Consider the following 17156-nt stretch of genomic DNA (forward strand, 5'->3'; position numbering starts at 1 on the left):
ATACTTTTTTTCTTTTCCTAGTAAACTATCTCTGGAGATTATAAACATGGCATTATATCTTCCATATTATATATATATATATATATAAGACTTTATATATATGAGTATGTGTGTGAGTGTGTGTGCATGAGATCACAGGGAATGGATGAGCTATGTTCAACTAGAAATTTTGAACATAAGTTGGTTAGTTAACTTCACATGGTCTGTGTCGGTCCTAACCCATGGCAGTTCTTGTTTTAGTGAATATTTATACTGTATATTAGTTATATCTGTCACTTATTATTTCACAGCATAGCTTTATTTAGTTACTTATCTCACAGAGCCTACCTAAATGTAGAAACACATGGAAGCATTGGTACTGAACTATGTAAATGTATTCCAGATTTCCTAAGTAAGCATCTATACTCATCAGGGATATTGGGCTCTACTTTTCTTTTCATGGTTCATCTTTTTTTGGTTTGGGTATTGGGATAATACTGGCCTTATAAACTAAGTGTGTCCTACTCTTCAAATGTTTAAAGAATTTAAGGATTGGTATTGATTACTCCTTAAAAGTTTAGTGAAATTTATTGGTGAAGCCATATAGTCCTGGACTTTTCTTTGTTGGAAGGTTTTTGGTTACTGGTCCAGTATCTGTACTAGTTATAGAACTATTCTGATTTTCTGTTCATGATTCAATCTTGGCAGATTGTATGTTTCTAGGAATTTATCCACGTCCCAATTTGTTGGCATGTAATTGTTCATAGTTATTTCTTATAACTGTTTTAAATTTTATAGCATCATTCATAATATCTCTTCTTTCATCTCTGATTTTGAATCTTCTCTCTTTTTTCTAACCTGTATGAGATGCTTCACCTTGGACCGGTGCTCTTTTTATGGAAAACAATTGCTTGTGTAGAGAGATGTGGAGTTAACTAAAACTCAAAGGTTACAAAGAAAATTATTTGGGGCATCTTTATACAATGTATGCATTATTTTGAGGGACAAAACAACTGGAGAAATGGAGACAGTTGTTGATAGTGAGTCGTTGATATTGATTAAGTTGGCCAGATTCCTGTAATGTCTTTATTTCCCTTATGGAGTCAGCACAATTTATAATTTATAAGAAACTGTTTTGACCTCTGCCAGAACAGCATATGAGGATATGCGGGGCTCATACTGGTCCTTTCAGATGATTTTGTCCCTACAGGGTGCAACCCTTTGAAATTAAATTTCACATATCACAGCTGTTTCCCCAGCATAAATCTTCTTATGAGTTAAATTTCATTTTCTCTAAAATCTGTATATGACGTGTGACTGTATTTGGCAAAACCATTTCATTGAATAACCTAGCCACAGGATCTCTACCCACTCCACCCCAGGTTGAGCTTGGCAAAAAAAGAAAAAAACTCTTGCATTCAACATTTCACAGAGGTGATTCAGAGAGGGATGCTGTTTCCAAGTCACCAGGTTTTCCTTTCACATTGTCTTTCCCCTTAGATTAGTGAATTAAATTGGTTTAGACTCATCCGGATATAGAAGATTAAAGGGCTAAATACTGACAAGAAAATAACTTTTTAAACTAAACTTTGAACCTCCATAATCAGTTTGCATTAGAGCTCCAAAATTACATTGTATCTTCACATTTATGGTGCTTCTGGAATGTGGCAAATACGCCTTTAGAGACCGTTGGATGAAATTCCTTTCATTATAATGTGAAAAACAGGACATGAAAGAAAGTCCACATTTTTATATGAGAATGCAAAGCAGAACTATGGGTGATCTGTCAGGTTGCTGTTTCATTTGAATCAATTGGAATACAAGCATTGCTAAAGTCTTACTTAGCAATGAGAGAAAAAGTCGAGAATAGAACAGCCATGTTTTGTCTACAGTCTCCTCTCTCTTATTAATACTCTTGAGAAGAATGCAGAGAAAAGAAAAGGGAGGGCCTCCCTGGTGGCGCAAGGGGTTGGAAAGCAACCTATGAGGCTGTCCACAGCCGTTGCAGCATGAGTTCGATCCCCAGCCAGGGAGCTACCCACATGGCGCAGCAGACCTCTCCTGACTCGCCCACTGCTCCCCTCAGCAGTGTATTTCAGTCAGTCTGCCTGTTCTCCTCCCCACTCTGTCTCTGGTGAATCCTTTCACTCCCCACACCTCTGGCCTATACCCCAGTTCTTGTATGCATAAATAAATCTTTAAAACAAAGAAAGAAAGAAAAGGGAGAGGGTAAAAAAAATTTTGACAAATGCTTGAAATCTCTACACAGTAATCAATCAAAATCTCTTCACACCAATCCTAGATACTAGCTCATCTGTCAGTGGAGCCTTCATCATAGCAAGGCAGGGTCTGGTATGAATATAGTACTCAAGTGTTTGAGTGGTTTCTTCTTGATTTGTAAAATTAAGAAAGCTTATAGACAATACAAATAGGAAAAACCCTTTGGGCATCTGCATCTGAAAATGCCAGGCACTATGAAGTTAGCAGGATGCTGACTGCCACTGGATACACTTCTGCTTGAGAAGCACCTTTGGGATTTGAGCTGCCCATTGGAAACAGCAGTAGTAGATATCCACACTTCTTCCTCTTTGGAATACCTCTAGATTATAGCAGAACTCAGTCCTGGTTGAAAGTTATGTCCTACAAAGGGCTAAGAATGTCCCATTGCTGGCTCATCCTTAACCTTGCTGGAATCCTAGTTTGCTGGCAATGATGGCAGATGCTATACAAGAAATTACATGATTGCAAAGTGATTTGAGGTTTGTACAGCTTGGGATTTATATCCTCAATAACCATTTAGAGTTCATCACATGTCAAGTATTATGATAAATTCTGAGCTTCCACAAAGGTGACTAAGACACAGTCTGCCCACATAGAACTCACAAAATAAATAAGAGGAGAAACAGGTAAATTGAACATTCACCAAACAATGGGATAAATTAATAGAGGAATGGAAAAGTCCTGCTGAATAGAACACCCCTAATCATGCTTACAAAGGTCAGAGAATACCTCTCTGAGGAACTAACAGACCTTGAACTTATACCTTCAAGATGAGCAGAACTTTGCTAGACAGACAAGGCAATTAAAAAAAAATTTTTTTAACTAGAAAGGAGGAAAATAATAGATTTGAGAGGATGTGACTTGCTCAAAGAATGGCAAAACAGCTTTGTACACTTGGATATTAGGATGGATGTGGGATAGCAAGCAATAGAAACATGAAAAATTATGTTTCAAATAACCACTTCATCATGAACATGAAAGAGATGGTGCCACAGGGTTATAAACTGGCCACCTTACAAAAGAAGCAGTTTCCTTGGCTGAAAGAATTTCAAATTCTTTGTGAGTGGTATTCTGCCCACACTGACACCCAAATACTCAAAGGATTTAGACAGTGTTATACTGCATGCTTGTCAGCCCCTCTAAGTAACCTGTGGATAAAAATGCACCCTAAGTAGCCCACTGTTGTCCCCTCTGTGCTCTTAGGCTGATAATAACATTCCGGGGATTCAAGGTTAGCTGAGAAAGAAGTAGTCCCACCTTCCTCTCCTTCCCACCTATAGTCAATTCTCTGTTAATCAGAGAAGAGCTAATGAGAAAGGGCCCCCATTTTGCCCTCGCCCAACACTAGTTTCATTCAGTTTAGCAGAGACTAGCTTTGTCATTACACTATGCCTGATGTGAGGCTACAAAGATACTAGGACCTAGCACCTGTGCTTAGGGTCTTACTAGCATACTTCATTGCTGCCATCATTCTTTCTTTCCCCCTCCTTTCTACCCCATGTAAATTTCTCAGCATCACAGATTCCTGTGCAAGCATTACTAGTTACTCTTCCCTCCTGAGTTCCCTTGTTTTCCTTAGGTGGGCAGATGCCCCATCACTGCTCCCCACCCTACTGTGGCTGCCAATGCCTTGACTCCTGTAATGGAGAGATAGTATTGCCACAGAAGGAAGGAAGCAACGCCTCTACTTTCTTGATTAAATGAATCAAGTAAGTCTTCTAAAGAGATCTTACAGGCTGACAGCTGTTTAAGAACCCACCTCCCCTTTACTATAAACACAGAAACACCCTTTCCCCACTGGAATAGCTATCTATTTTGGATCTCCTTCCATTATCAGTTACTTATCATTTACTTTTGTTTTTAAGACTTTCATTAAGACTTCTCAACTATGAAAACAGTCTAATGATTTTACCCATAGAGGACAATTCAATTAGTATTTCCTCATTAAAAGTGAAGACTAGTTAAAAAAAAAAAAAATATGTGTCATCAAAAAGAACCAGACAGGGCTGAAAATACAGAGAAAGAACTTTGAATCTTCTCAGTCTTTATTTACTCAACTTTCTTCCTTACTCCCATCTCAGCCAAACAACAAGCTTGTCACAAAGGTTTTCAGTGACTTCTAGAAGAGATTATAGAGTTAATAACTATCTCATTCCTCTAGATTTTATAACCCTGCAAGTGTGTTTATAACCTTCTCTGTTGCCTGCCCCCTGAGCACATACAGTACCAGCAGCTTCTTAGATGTTGAAGTGAGAACTTTGCTGGGCTGACCATCTCTGCTCAATTTCCTCATACCCTCCAGGAAAATAGTCTCTTGGAAAAGTGCTGAAAGAGTAGGACTTTGTCAAATGCTAAATCTGTTGTTTCACTTCTCTGATTTAGAACTGTTAATTTTCCTCTCTGTACCTCAGCTTGATCATCTGTAAAATGGGAGGAATGCATGGTCCTCCCAACTTAATGGTCGAGCTAAAGATTTTTTTTAATATATGGAAATAGCATCTGATGTTGAATAACAAATATTATTTCCTTCTTGATGACTTATAAGTGAATGTTTTTTCCCTTTTGTTTTTTTCCCCGTCATTGCTAATCATAAGCAATATAGTGACTGGCCCAGACATGCTATTTTTTTCCTCTGTCTTTTCATAATCCTGTGTGAACGACTGTGAGGAAATGGTTAAGAACTAGGCCAACTACCTCAACCATCCAAATGCACGTCCGTTCTTTCCTGTTAACTTTATTGAGGATAAGTAATTCCCTCTGTGCTTTTTCTCCACTTCAGATCAGAGACACCATAGGCAATCCATGAGCCCTTATAGGACTGGTGCAATAAGTAATAGGCAGGACAAAGGGTTTCATATTCTGGATGAAACCAGCAGTGTGACACTAGTCGAAGACACTATGATAACCTCACTCCTTTATTTCTATTGATGTTAGTTAAATGTATGATATCAGTTCTGCCTACTCTACCTGCCTGGCTTCATTCCAGTTTGAGCTGGTTTACCAGAGATAGACCCATGCTTCATCTCACTTTCCCATCACCTGAACCCTAGAAATTCAGCTGCTACCCTGACATGGGTCTCCTTGTGTATGAAAAGACAAACTGTAGGCTCTACACCCATTCCATGTGACAAAAAACATGAAATAAGTAAACACAGTAGGAGCTCCCCCCATCATATCGAAGGAACATTTAACAGCAGTATTCCTATATTAAAAAAAGACAATATCCACATATAAGTACAGAAATTGCTTTATATCTAATAGCTAAAAAAAATATTCATCCCCAGAAGAGCATCACAGATCACAGAGATAGCAAATGGTTTGGCAGACTTACTGAGTCTAACTTGCTTCAGTGATCATTCAGCTAGAAGTAAGACTGGTTTATTAGTATTTTTAAGTATTAGTATGATGCAGTTTTTAGGATACTTTTTATATTTCAATTTCACAACTTCATAGGAGGATATTGTTTCCTTTTTTTTTTTTTTTTTTTTTAATAATGAAGAAACTAAGGCGTAAAGTTTGGCTAACCTCCTCAGGATTGTGAAGGTAGTAATAACCACACTAGTATTCTTTCCTTCAGGCTATTCTTGGAGAAACACAAAAGCTCTATATTGAGACTTTTCTTATTACTAGAAAATCAGAATAAGCTATTTCAGTGAGTTTTTCATGACTTTTCCCGCCTCAATCAAGTTCAACTTTGGCACTACATAGTTTACAAAATTTACTTCCTCGGGCCTCCCCGGTGGCGCAGCGGTTGAGCCCTGGGTTGCAAAGCTGCCTGCAGCCTCTGAGGTGCTGATTCTATCCACGGCTGCTCCCCGGCCACTGGAGGAGGGTCCCACATGGCGCGCAGACCTCTCCTGCCACCCGCTGCTCCCCTCAGCAGTGTACTTCGGTCCTTCTGCCTGCTCTGCTCCCTGCTGTGGCTCTGGTGAATTCTCTCACCCTCCCGTGCTTCTGACTGTACCCAGTGCATGTATAAACAAAACAAACATATAAATAAATAAAACATGCCTCTATTAAAAAAAAAAATTTACTTCCTCTCCCTTTAAGCTCATGCTTCCATAAGGGCTGACTGATAGTTACCCTTCAGCCTGATTGCACTGCCTCACATCCAGCTACTCTTTTACTGGAATATAGAATAATCTCTGGTCATTTTCTATAATTAAAGTAAATGACCTTTTGAGAGTTTCTAACATAAACCCATTTTCAGATGTGATTACTTCCAGAATCCATGAAAAAAAATCATGGAAATGTCAACATGCCAACCATTTGAAGACTCCCAGATTGACACATAAAAGTTGTAGCTAAACTTTGCTAACAAACTATCATTCTCAGTACAGAGGGTAATAATTGTAAGCAAATCAATAATGAATGCATCTACTAGGTCAGAACTCAGCCCACCTTTCAGAATGCTTTTCAGTGGGGATATAACTGTGAACAAGCTAAGGGAGCTTATTTTCTGTGTGAAAAGATCAACAGATTAAAAAAATATATTTTTCAGTGCAGTTTGCTATGTGCTATGAAGAGGGAAGCATATTCTATAAGCATTTTTGGAGGAGGCTTAACTGAGCCTCAAGAAGAGATGAGAAGTTTGTGGAAGAACTCATGAAGTAATATTTAAACCTACATTTACAAGACAAATACAAGTTAGTCATATTGAGTGTTCATACATGGAGAAGCGTTGTGTGGATGCCTAGATACGAGAGACCACAACATGTTTGGAGAGCTGCAGGTTCGGTGGAGTATATAGGGTGTGCAAGGGAGTTTACGAAGACCTAGAAAACCATTTTTAGAAGTTGAAATTTTAGAGTACTGTGAAGCCATCAAAGGGTCTTATATCGGGTATTACATTATCATATTTATATTTTAGAAAGATCATTTCTGGCTACAAGATGGAGAATGGGTTGGAGGCAGAACTGGTCAGAAACATAGAAACCAGATTAACTTGAACTGGAGGGTTCAATTTCTGGTGTTGAATTCAGAGTGGTTGTGGGATAATAAATGGCTATATCCAAAAAACAATCATGGATATTCAGATTTGGAGCTGAAGATAGGTCCAGAAATACAGATCTGGAGAGCATCAAAAATTAGTTGAACATATAAGCCATGGGAGTAAATGATGTCACTCAGATTGGTAGCATGAGAAGTTAGAAGACAGAATCGGTAGAACACAGATACTTCATATGTGCCCTAAGAGGAATAGATAGTGAAGGAGCCTGAACTGTATGACCAGAACTAGGATGATAGCAGAGGGAAGGGGAAGAAGATGATAACAGAGCTGGGGAAGGGGAGGGGTATGGAGGAGGTGGAAGGGGGTGGATTGAGGAGGAACAGGCATCAAGAGATGATTGGAGTGTTCCATGTTGGAAAAAGTTTTATTACAGGAATTGCAAAGTGCCACTTGAATTCAGCAACAAGGAAATGATTGATAATGTGGTTTAAGTGGCATGCAGGATGTGGAAACCATATTGAAATGAGAATTAAAGACAGAGGCAGAGAGGATATAGACAGCCACTTTCAAGAGACTTGGAGTTTCAACTTTGAGCTTTCCTCTACAACCCCCTTTCTCATATTTCCTTTCCTGAGTTTTGCAAATAACAGATCCCCTGTGCCTTTCTCATTTCTACTGAATCTCTTTTCTTTCCTGTTATTGATTTGTCTTTAAAGTAAAATAAGTCCTATCTTCCTTCCCTCTAGACATTTTCTGACATTACTCAGGACTCTTGTTTTGCTTCTCTGGGTTACACACAGTTTTCCTCGTGACCAACTCATCTCCTTTTCTGGCCCTCTCACTCAACGGTAGTTACATATGCCTCTGACTTTCAAGCAAAAAGTAAATCCACAGAGTATCACAACAATAATGTCAGAACCATTTGCAAAATGTCATATTGGGTGCTATGTGAGAAATAAACACGTGTCTACCCCCAGAAAGAGCTTGGGCATAGTGCTGATGAGAAGACCAGTCTTATGTAATGAGTGGCTAATGACATGACCAAGTGTGTAGGTGAGGATTGGAAAAAACTTAGGGTAAATGAAATAAATTTGGGTAAATAACTGATTCTCGTTTCTAGAATTCAGGTAGAATCTATTAAATACAACTGTAGGATAGGGACTGATTTAAAAATTTGCACATTCAAAACTTTGCAAGTAGGGATCAGGTATAATATGGGATGTGTAGCAGAGGGGTTTTGTCTACCTTCCAAATAAATAAGAATGTACTCCTATCTTTGTTGATTCAAGTACTTTCAGTGCCCCTGAGCCCAGAGAGCTCATACCTAAGAAATCCCGTGGATAGCTAATATTACTATTGGAATATAAAATATTTATGGCAGAAGTCTTAACTTTTAATGTAGTTTCATGTATGCCTTAAAATGTGAAATTGTTATGAATTGATGATAAAATAATTAAATTCTTGTTGGTCCTGATGATTCATCGCTGTTGACATTTGGCTATTAACTTCATATCCATTTGTTAACAGAGTGAGTCATCTGCTAGTCAGATGATTAGCCTTTGCTGTCACATAGCTCCGAAGGTTCTCTGGTTTCTGTCATAGACTTTGTATCTATCCCTACTAGCCTCTACCTTTTTCTTGAAACCAGTTTTTAGGGGTGAGCTTTTTGGTATTATTCTTGCTAAGAGGTTGGTTGTGACAAAACTGAACTATGTTACTGTTAAAGTAAGTCATCAGGTGATGGAATGGTTAAGAGTGAAGGGTGCAGGTGGTTGGTTATTACATAGCAGTGAATCACTTGATTATTATCTTCTGTAAACCTCTTGAGAATCTTCTAATGTCTTTTAACTCTGGAGTCTAGAAAACAACTACTCAAACCTGAGCGTATTTGCCTTTACCACATCTCTAGGTGAGAAATCAGTTTGTTATCTAAAAACTTAGTTTGCTATCACAACATCCTGGGAATGCACTGTCCATGAAGTTAAGCCTTCTCTTCATTTTTGAATAACTTAGAAGAAATTTGTTCCAAATGCCTTTAAGGTTTTTAAAAATCTTACTGGGAAAGGAAGTGTTTGAAATATAGTTCATGTTAAGAATGAGCCTAGTAACAGGCAGAAGAAAGACGCTGAAGATTCAAGGGCCCACAGACCCTGAAGATGGTGGGGCTGACGTACAAAACACAATAGTGCCTGGAGCTGGCTGATCCTGGCCTAGTCCCTGACAACTGAAAGTTTTCATATGTGCTCTGGGCATTTTTATTGCCTTTTATGAAACTGTTTTGTACCCTTTCACACTTTAAAAAGGCTGTGGACCCACCCTCATTCTCTAAACAATGCAAAGTGCGTGAAGGAAATATTTCACTAGGCTTTGAAGCCTTGTTCCCTTGGGAGAATGATGATCATATCCACGTTTTCAGTAGTCATAATTTAGATTAACTACCGAGTCCAGCAGAGAAATATAAGGAAAACAAGGGACATTTAGAACATAATCATAATTCTTAAAAACTATAAATTCTTGAAAAGACATTGCAGCTGGAAACACACTGGGTTCCGGGGTTGGAGACATTTAGACTGTGCTCTGAAGGTTTCTGTTTTAAAACACCATTTCCATCCATATGTCTAGCAAATAGAAACTAGTTTATTCCAAATGAGTTGTCTCCCATGAAGAGATGAAACAGTGCTCTGTGACTTCTTCCCAGTTATTTGAGTGCAAGATAGAGTCAGATCTTTCCCTGTGAGCTACTTCAGTCTGGGAAGTGCTTCTTTCCCTCCTTCCTTTCAAGATCAGGATATTCTAGACCCACAACAGTCATGTGACATTATAGAGGAAACATGAGACACTGACTTGGTCTCACAGGACTCTGAGCTGGGTAGTGATAGGTAACATGGGTGACAGGTAGACACCTTAACATTGTGACTCGGGCAGCCTCTAACAGTGTTAGTGACCCGGGGACTGAGAGCAGAGCAGAAAATAGCCCCCCTAATGATCATATTAGGAAGCAATGTGGAAGGGTACTGAGATTTTTCTTTTTTCTACTTAAAAACTTCCTAGGTTTCTTTAGATATTGAGGCAAGGAATCCTATAATCTTTTTTTTAAGATTGTTGATGGCTATCTGTACCTAATTCTCAGCCAGCACAGCTGTGTAATCATCAAAAAAGCTAGATAGAGTCTACCTTGCTGGTTCATTCACCAGATTTATCCTAAAATTTTTCTTTTGCATCATTTGTTTGAGAACTTTTTGAGAGAGCATCTCAATGAGACTTAAAGTCCTGCCATGTAAGTGCTACATCTATGTGGACTAAGGAGTGTTAATATGTAATGTTTTTCGGGGCCACCCCGGTGGCGCAAAGGGTTAAGCACAGCACTATGAAGCAATCCACAGCCTCTGCAGCACAAATTTGATCCGGGCCTGCCAGGGAGCAACCCACATGGCGCGGCAGATCTCTCCTGTCTTGCCCGCTGCTCCCCCTCAGCAGTGTACTTCGGTTGTTCTGTTCCCCACTGTGTGTCTAGTGAATCCTCTCACCCCCCACACCTCTGGCCTCTACCCCAGCTTTTGTATGCATAAATAAATAATTTTTTTAAAAAAAATATGTAAAGTGTTTCAGTGCTAACAAAGTAAGACCCCCTATTGCAGGCCAGCACCTCCCCATCATGATGGTATGGAAAATGGGCAGCATGTACATGTTAACCGGACAAATTAATAAAAACATTGTGTTGAAGTTTTTCTTTGGACTCTTTCAGCTTTAAAATTTTATGATTTTTGAATCAAGTATTTGATTTTTTCCCCATTTTTAAAAAATCTTTTGGGTCTCCCTGGCGCAGGCCGTTGAGCACCTCACAGTGAAGCTGTCAGCAGCCTCAGCAGCGCAGGTTCGATCCCGGCTAGCAAGAATCCCACATGGCGTGGCAGACCTTTCCTGTCTCGCCTGCTGCTCCCCTCAGCAGTGTATTTCGTCAGTCTGCCTGTTCTGTTCCCTGCTCTGTCTCTGGTGAATCCTCTCACCCTCCCACGCATCTGGCCTGTACCCCTGTTCTTGTATAAATAAATAAAAATAAAGCTTTTAAAAAATAATAAAAAATTAAAGATAAAAAATCTTTTATTGGGTTAATGTTGGTTTACATCATTACTTGTATTTTAGAAGTTAGGGTCCCAGGCCTCCCCGGTGGCGCAGGCGGTTGAGTGCAGCGCTGTGAAGCTGTCCGCAGTCTCTGCAGTGCCGGTTTGATCCCGACCAGCCGGCGAGGGTCCCACATGGTGCGGCAGACCTCGCCTGTCGCTCCCGCTGCTCCCCTCAGCAGTGTATTTTGTCAGTCTGCCTGTTCTGTTCCCTGCTCTGTCTCTGGTGAATCCTCTCACCCTCCCCGCATCTGGCCTGTACCCTGGTTCTTGTATAAAAAATAAATAAGGGCCTCCCAAGTGGCGCAGCGGTTGAGCGCTGGGTTGCGAAGCTGCCCGCAGCTGCAGCACCGGTTCGATCCCCGGCTGCTCCCCGGCCACCAGAGGAGGGTCCCACATGGCGCGCAGACCTCTCCTGCCACCCGCTGCTCCCCTCAGCAGTGTACTTCGGTCCTTCTGCCTGCTCTGCTCCCCGCTCTGACTCTGGTGAATTCTCTCACTCTCCCGCGCTTCTGACTGTACCCAGTGCATGTATAAACAAAACAAACAAACAAACAAAATAAATAACATGCCTCTATTTTAAAAATAAATAAATAAATAAATAAATAAATAAATCTTTAAAAAAAATTTAGGGTCCCTCCTTCAGGTGTTATTACCATAGTGCACCCATAGTCCACCACCATAGTTCATTTGCACCCCCCTCCCTTTTCCTCTGGGTTCCTCTTTTGATTTTTAAATAAGTGATTTTTGAATATATGCTTAGTTGAGTTATGAGCTAAAATATACCTTCATTTGAATTGCTTTTATCCTTCCAGGTTTATGGGAATAAAGCACTTTATATTTAAATAGAGACCACAGTTAAACGAATAGGACTTTGACCCTCAAAGGCAGGACTTATTTACATCTTTTTTTCCTGGTTAATTCTCAAATAGTGCCAGGTCAGTTTCCTTTTTACTAAAAAGGAACAATGATAGTCTGATTAACACCTCCTTTTTCTGGTTACTCCTTTTACATATTCTCAGTACCAAAGTGTTCCCTTTGTACTCTATCAGTAAACAGCTACCTGTAAATGATTAGAGTATGTTGTATTCATTAGCTTCTAAAGCACATCAAGGACAGAGCAAAAGCCTTTTTTTTTCCCCTAGAAGAGTCAATAAATTGAGCCTCGCTGTTAGCACAGGCGATAAAGCACAGTGCAGTGAAGCTGTCCGCAGCCTCTGCAGTGCGGATTCGATCCCGGCCGGCCTGGGAGATACCCACAAGGCGCAGCAGACCTCTCCTGTCTCTCCCGCTGCTCCCCTCAGCAGTGTATTTCAGTCAGTCTGCCTGTTCTGTTCCCTGCTCTGTCTCTGGTGAATCCTCTCACCCTCCTGCACATCTGGCCTGTACCCCAGTTCTTGTATGCATGAATAAGTAAATCTTAAAAAAAAAAAAAAAAATGAACACTTTCTGTGCTGCCTGGTAAAAGAAAAATAAAGCTGAATGATTTAGAAAAATAACCAGAAATACTTAGAATTTTTTCCATAAGATAGTCATCATTATGAAAAACACTTTTAGTACCTTTTTAAAAATCAGGAATTAATACAGCTTGGTCTCTGTTTTATTTTAATTACTTACATTTGTGTTAATATCCTCATAGCTTCAAGCAAGCACACATTCTTAGTTCTCCTATATCTATTCTCTCACTGGAAATTAAGACCATTTTGACTTTGTTTTAAAGTGGGTATAGCAATTTCACCTTTTTAATGAGGCATGAAGTCAATACCTCAAAAACTCTGGGCATGTTTTTAATTGCTATTGATGAATTTCAATTGGAATTTGGTCACTTTCCAAATTGGACTTTATTTTTACCTGAAAGTACAAACTTTCAGACGGTTATCAATTATTTTTGCATATGTAGATGATTTTTGTGTTAATGTATTATGACTCAGCTTCAAAAGAGACTTAATTAACATGCTTTTTAGGGAAAAAAAGAAAGTATTTTATTTCATGCTTTAAATGAATTTAAATAAGTGGCAGTGTGGAATCACATTCTTGGTGCTTATTAGGGTGGTGGATGTTTTAATGAATCATACTAGATAAAAAGATGTAGATTGCAGTGAGCATAAAAAGAGAGTAACACATTTTAGGCCTCATTTTCACCCTTACTTTGTTTGAGAAAATAGATAGTAATTAGATGTCACAGAGCATCTTATAGAAAAGTTCTTAATTGAATTTATCTTGCTCTCTATTTCACATTTAGCTTGTACAACAAAGAGTCTTAGGTTTGAAATGGTTTGATTATGATCATCATTTATCCCTTATTTCTTCTTTCCCAATTCCATCCTTTAAACACTTTCTACTTTAAGTAATGAAAAATAACGATGTCAGATAAACTTTGTAGTATAAAGTCACTTTTTAAAATCCAATTGTTAGCCTTAATGTGCTAGTCTACCCTGAGTTTTGCTCAATTTTTATAAACTTGAAACTTCATTATCCAATCAGAGTTTTGGATGCCAAACATATTTTGGTGGGGTTTTATAGAAAAGTGAAAGCTTACTAGACTTGAAAATTCCTGGACTTCAGTTTCATCCTAATATAAAAAAGAAAGAGGCAATCAGCCCCATATGGAGTCACTTGTGCTAAGCCCCATGTCAATTTACCAAGACTTAATACCTAACCTAAGTGTAGTTTCAACATCTCTCAAAATGTGACCTTTAAATGGAAAAACTGGGATTTCAGGAAATCCAGCATTAATGAGGTAATTTCAGGAAATGAGGTAATTAATGAGGTAATTTCAGGAAAACCAGCATTAATGAGGTAATTTACCTGGTAGACCCTTTCTGTCCCCATAGGAAGGTAATGTATTTTGAAACATTCTCTCTTCTTCATGTCTTTAAAAGGCTTCCATTCTATACTTCTCTTTGTAGTTCCTTTCTGCTTGCTAAATAGGATGCTACCTGATTCATGAATAGTTTAATAAAGCCAATTCAATCTTTTGTCAGTTAAAGGAAATTCTATGGGGACTATACCTGAGAAGGGATGGGGGGAGCAAACATTGTTTAAAAATGAACAATGAGGGCCTCCCCTGGTGGCGCAGCGGTTGAGCGCTGGGCTGCGAAGCTGGCCTCAGACTCTGCAACACCGGTTCAATCCCCGGCCACCAGCAAGGGTCCCACATGGCATGACAGACCTCTCCTGCCGTGCCCGCTGCTCCCCTCAGCAGTGTATTTCATCACTCTGCCTATTTTGTTCCCCGCTCTGGCTCTGGTGAATTCTCTTACCCTCCCGTGCTTCTGACTGTACCCAGTGCTTGTATAAACAAACAAATAAATCTTTAAAAAAAAAAATAGGCATATCTCCCGCCAGACTGGACAACAAAGGCAATGGCATAGCCCTTAGTATATTGCCAGGCACAGAAATTGTCATAGCATAAATATTCAGCAAATGCTTGGTGAACGGACTTTAAAAAAAAAAGAGCAATGATGTAAAATACACATAAATAAAAAAAAACAAAAATTTTAAAAATGAAGCTGGTTAGTTGGATTTTATTATTTAATACTAGTTAAATATATCCCGTGTTCAATTGTAAACATTGTTTATCTTCCAATGTAAGGTAAGCAGCAATGTATCTTAGAGTTTAGGAAACTGCATTAGAATTGAGTCCTCTTCAAAAACCATGGTACAGTGATCCCATGTTGAAAATTTTTTTTTTTTTTTTTACACAACCTTCCACTCCTCCAGGTTTTTTTTTTTTTTTTTTTTTTTTGGTTCTCAAAATAGCAAATTTTTTAATATATTGTTTTTTTTTTAAATAATAAATTTTATTTTTATATTCCCCCATACAATTGCAAAAGCCCCATTCTGACCCCAATCCTTCCCTTCCCGCCCCCCACCCCCCAAAAAGTGTCTCTGGTTCATAGTTTTTTGTTGATTTTGATTTTCACTTTCTTATATTCATTTTCCTGGTCCCTTATTTAAGTTTTCTAGATTCCTGCTATGAGTGAGACCATCCGGTATTTTTCTTTTTCTTTCCGGCTTATTTCGCTGAGCATGATCCCTTCCAGCGCCATCCATGTTGCTGCAAATTGCATGTGTTTATCTTTTTTGAATGCTGAGTAATATTCCATGGTATATATGTACCACATCTTCTTGATCCAGTCATCTATTTTTGGGCATTTGGGTTGTTTCCAAAGCTTAGCTATTGTAAACAGTGCTGCTGTAAACATTGGGGTGCAGGTGTTCTTTGGAATTGATGTTTCTGTGTCCTTTGGGTAAATACCTAGGAGTGGAATTGCTGGATCATATGGAAGCTCTATGTTTAGTAGGTCCAGAAATCTCCACACAGCTCTCCATAGTGGTTGGACCAGTTTGCACTCCCACCAACAGTGCAGGAGAGTTCCTTTTTCTCCACACCCTCGCCAACATTTGTTGTTGCTAGTTTTTTTAATATGTGCCATTCTCACTGGTGTGAGATGGTATCTCATGGTAGTTTTGATTTGCATTTCCCTGATGACAAGTGATGTTGAACATTTTTTCATATGTCTGTTGGCCATTTGCATTTCCTCTTCAGAGAAGTTTCTTTTTAGCTCTTCTGCCCATTTTTTGACTGGATTATTTTCTTTGTTGTTGCTGAGTCTCATCAGCTCTTTGCAGATTTTTGTGATCAGTCCTTTATCCTATGTTGACAATTACTGTTAGCTTTTACTTAAGGCTACTATGCATGTTGCATTTTAAAATGCTGTGCACTATTTGAGCAATTGAAGAATTACATCCTTTAAACTTGGTTTTAAGTGAAGTATTAACAGAGAAAATATGTTTCAATAATTATGGTTCCTCCGATATGTGAAGATCTAAATTGTCCAGTATGAATAAATATCTTCAATCTTGTGTTTCTTATTCACATATAGTAGTTTGTTAGAAATCATAGTGTCGGTCGGGCATCCCTGGTGGTGCAGCGGTTGAGCACTGGGCTGTGAAGCTGCCCACAGCCTCTGCAGCACAGGTTCGATCCCCGGGCACCGGGCGAGGGTCCCACATGGTGTGTAGACCTCTCCTGCCGCCCACTGCTCCTCTCAGCAGTGTATTTTGTCAGTCTGCCTGTTCTGTTCCCCTCTGTGGCTCTGGTGAATTCTCTCACCCTCCCGCGCTTCTGACTGTACCCAGCACTTGTATAAATAAATCTTAAAAAAAAAAAAATCATAGTGTCAGTGGGAGTTTAACTGTTAAGAGGAGTTGTAATCATCCCAGTGGGTACTTTGAGAAAGAATAAGGCCAACAGCAAAACTAACATCTGAAGGACAGGCTGAAGAGGAGATACCAAAGCAATGGTTAGAGAGGTAGAGAAAACAGAAGAATATTATAACAAGACACCAAGGGAGAATTTCAAGAATGTTGTTGACTCTGTGGGTGCTAGAAAATGAGAACTAACAGGAACCTACTGACTTTTGCAGTTAGGAAGCCACAGCTGATCTTTGCCAGAGAAGTTTCAATGACATGTGGAAATGTACTCCCCGGTTAAAGGATGAACTGGAAATTAACATATAAAACAGTTAATGTGACCTTAGTAACCCATCATATATAAAGGAAGAAAGAGTGACAGCCAGAGGAGAAACAATATTCAGGAGGAACTATTATCTTACAAAGATGAGTGACCTTGAGCATATTTATAGAATGTGAGGAAGAAGCCAGTAGATAAAGAATAATTAAAAATACAAAAGAAAGAAAATAACCAACAAAATAAGATCCTAGGAAAAGCTGGTAGAAGTTGATCTGAGAACACAGGATTAGCCTCTATTTTAGGAAGAAAGAAGTTGAAAGTAGTAACAAAATATAGGTGTTTATAA

At 39.1% G+C, this 17156-nt stretch overlaps 1 protein-coding gene across 7 annotated transcripts in view; it reads left to right on the forward strand.

Moving 5' to 3' along the window:
- PSD3 (pleckstrin and Sec7 domain containing 3) overlaps nucleotides 1-17156 on the forward strand; it is a 507571-nt gene that overhangs the window by 447469 nt on the left and 42946 nt on the right. The gene's annotated exons all lie outside the window — the stretch shown is intronic.

Source organism: Talpa occidentalis, unplaced genomic scaffold, assembly GCF_014898055.3.
Source record: "Talpa occidentalis isolate TD23 unplaced genomic scaffold, MPIMG_talOcc4v2.1 talOcc4.4, whole genome shotgun sequence".
Taxonomy (NCBI): Eukaryota; Metazoa; Chordata; class Mammalia; order Eulipotyphla; family Talpidae; genus Talpa; species Talpa occidentalis.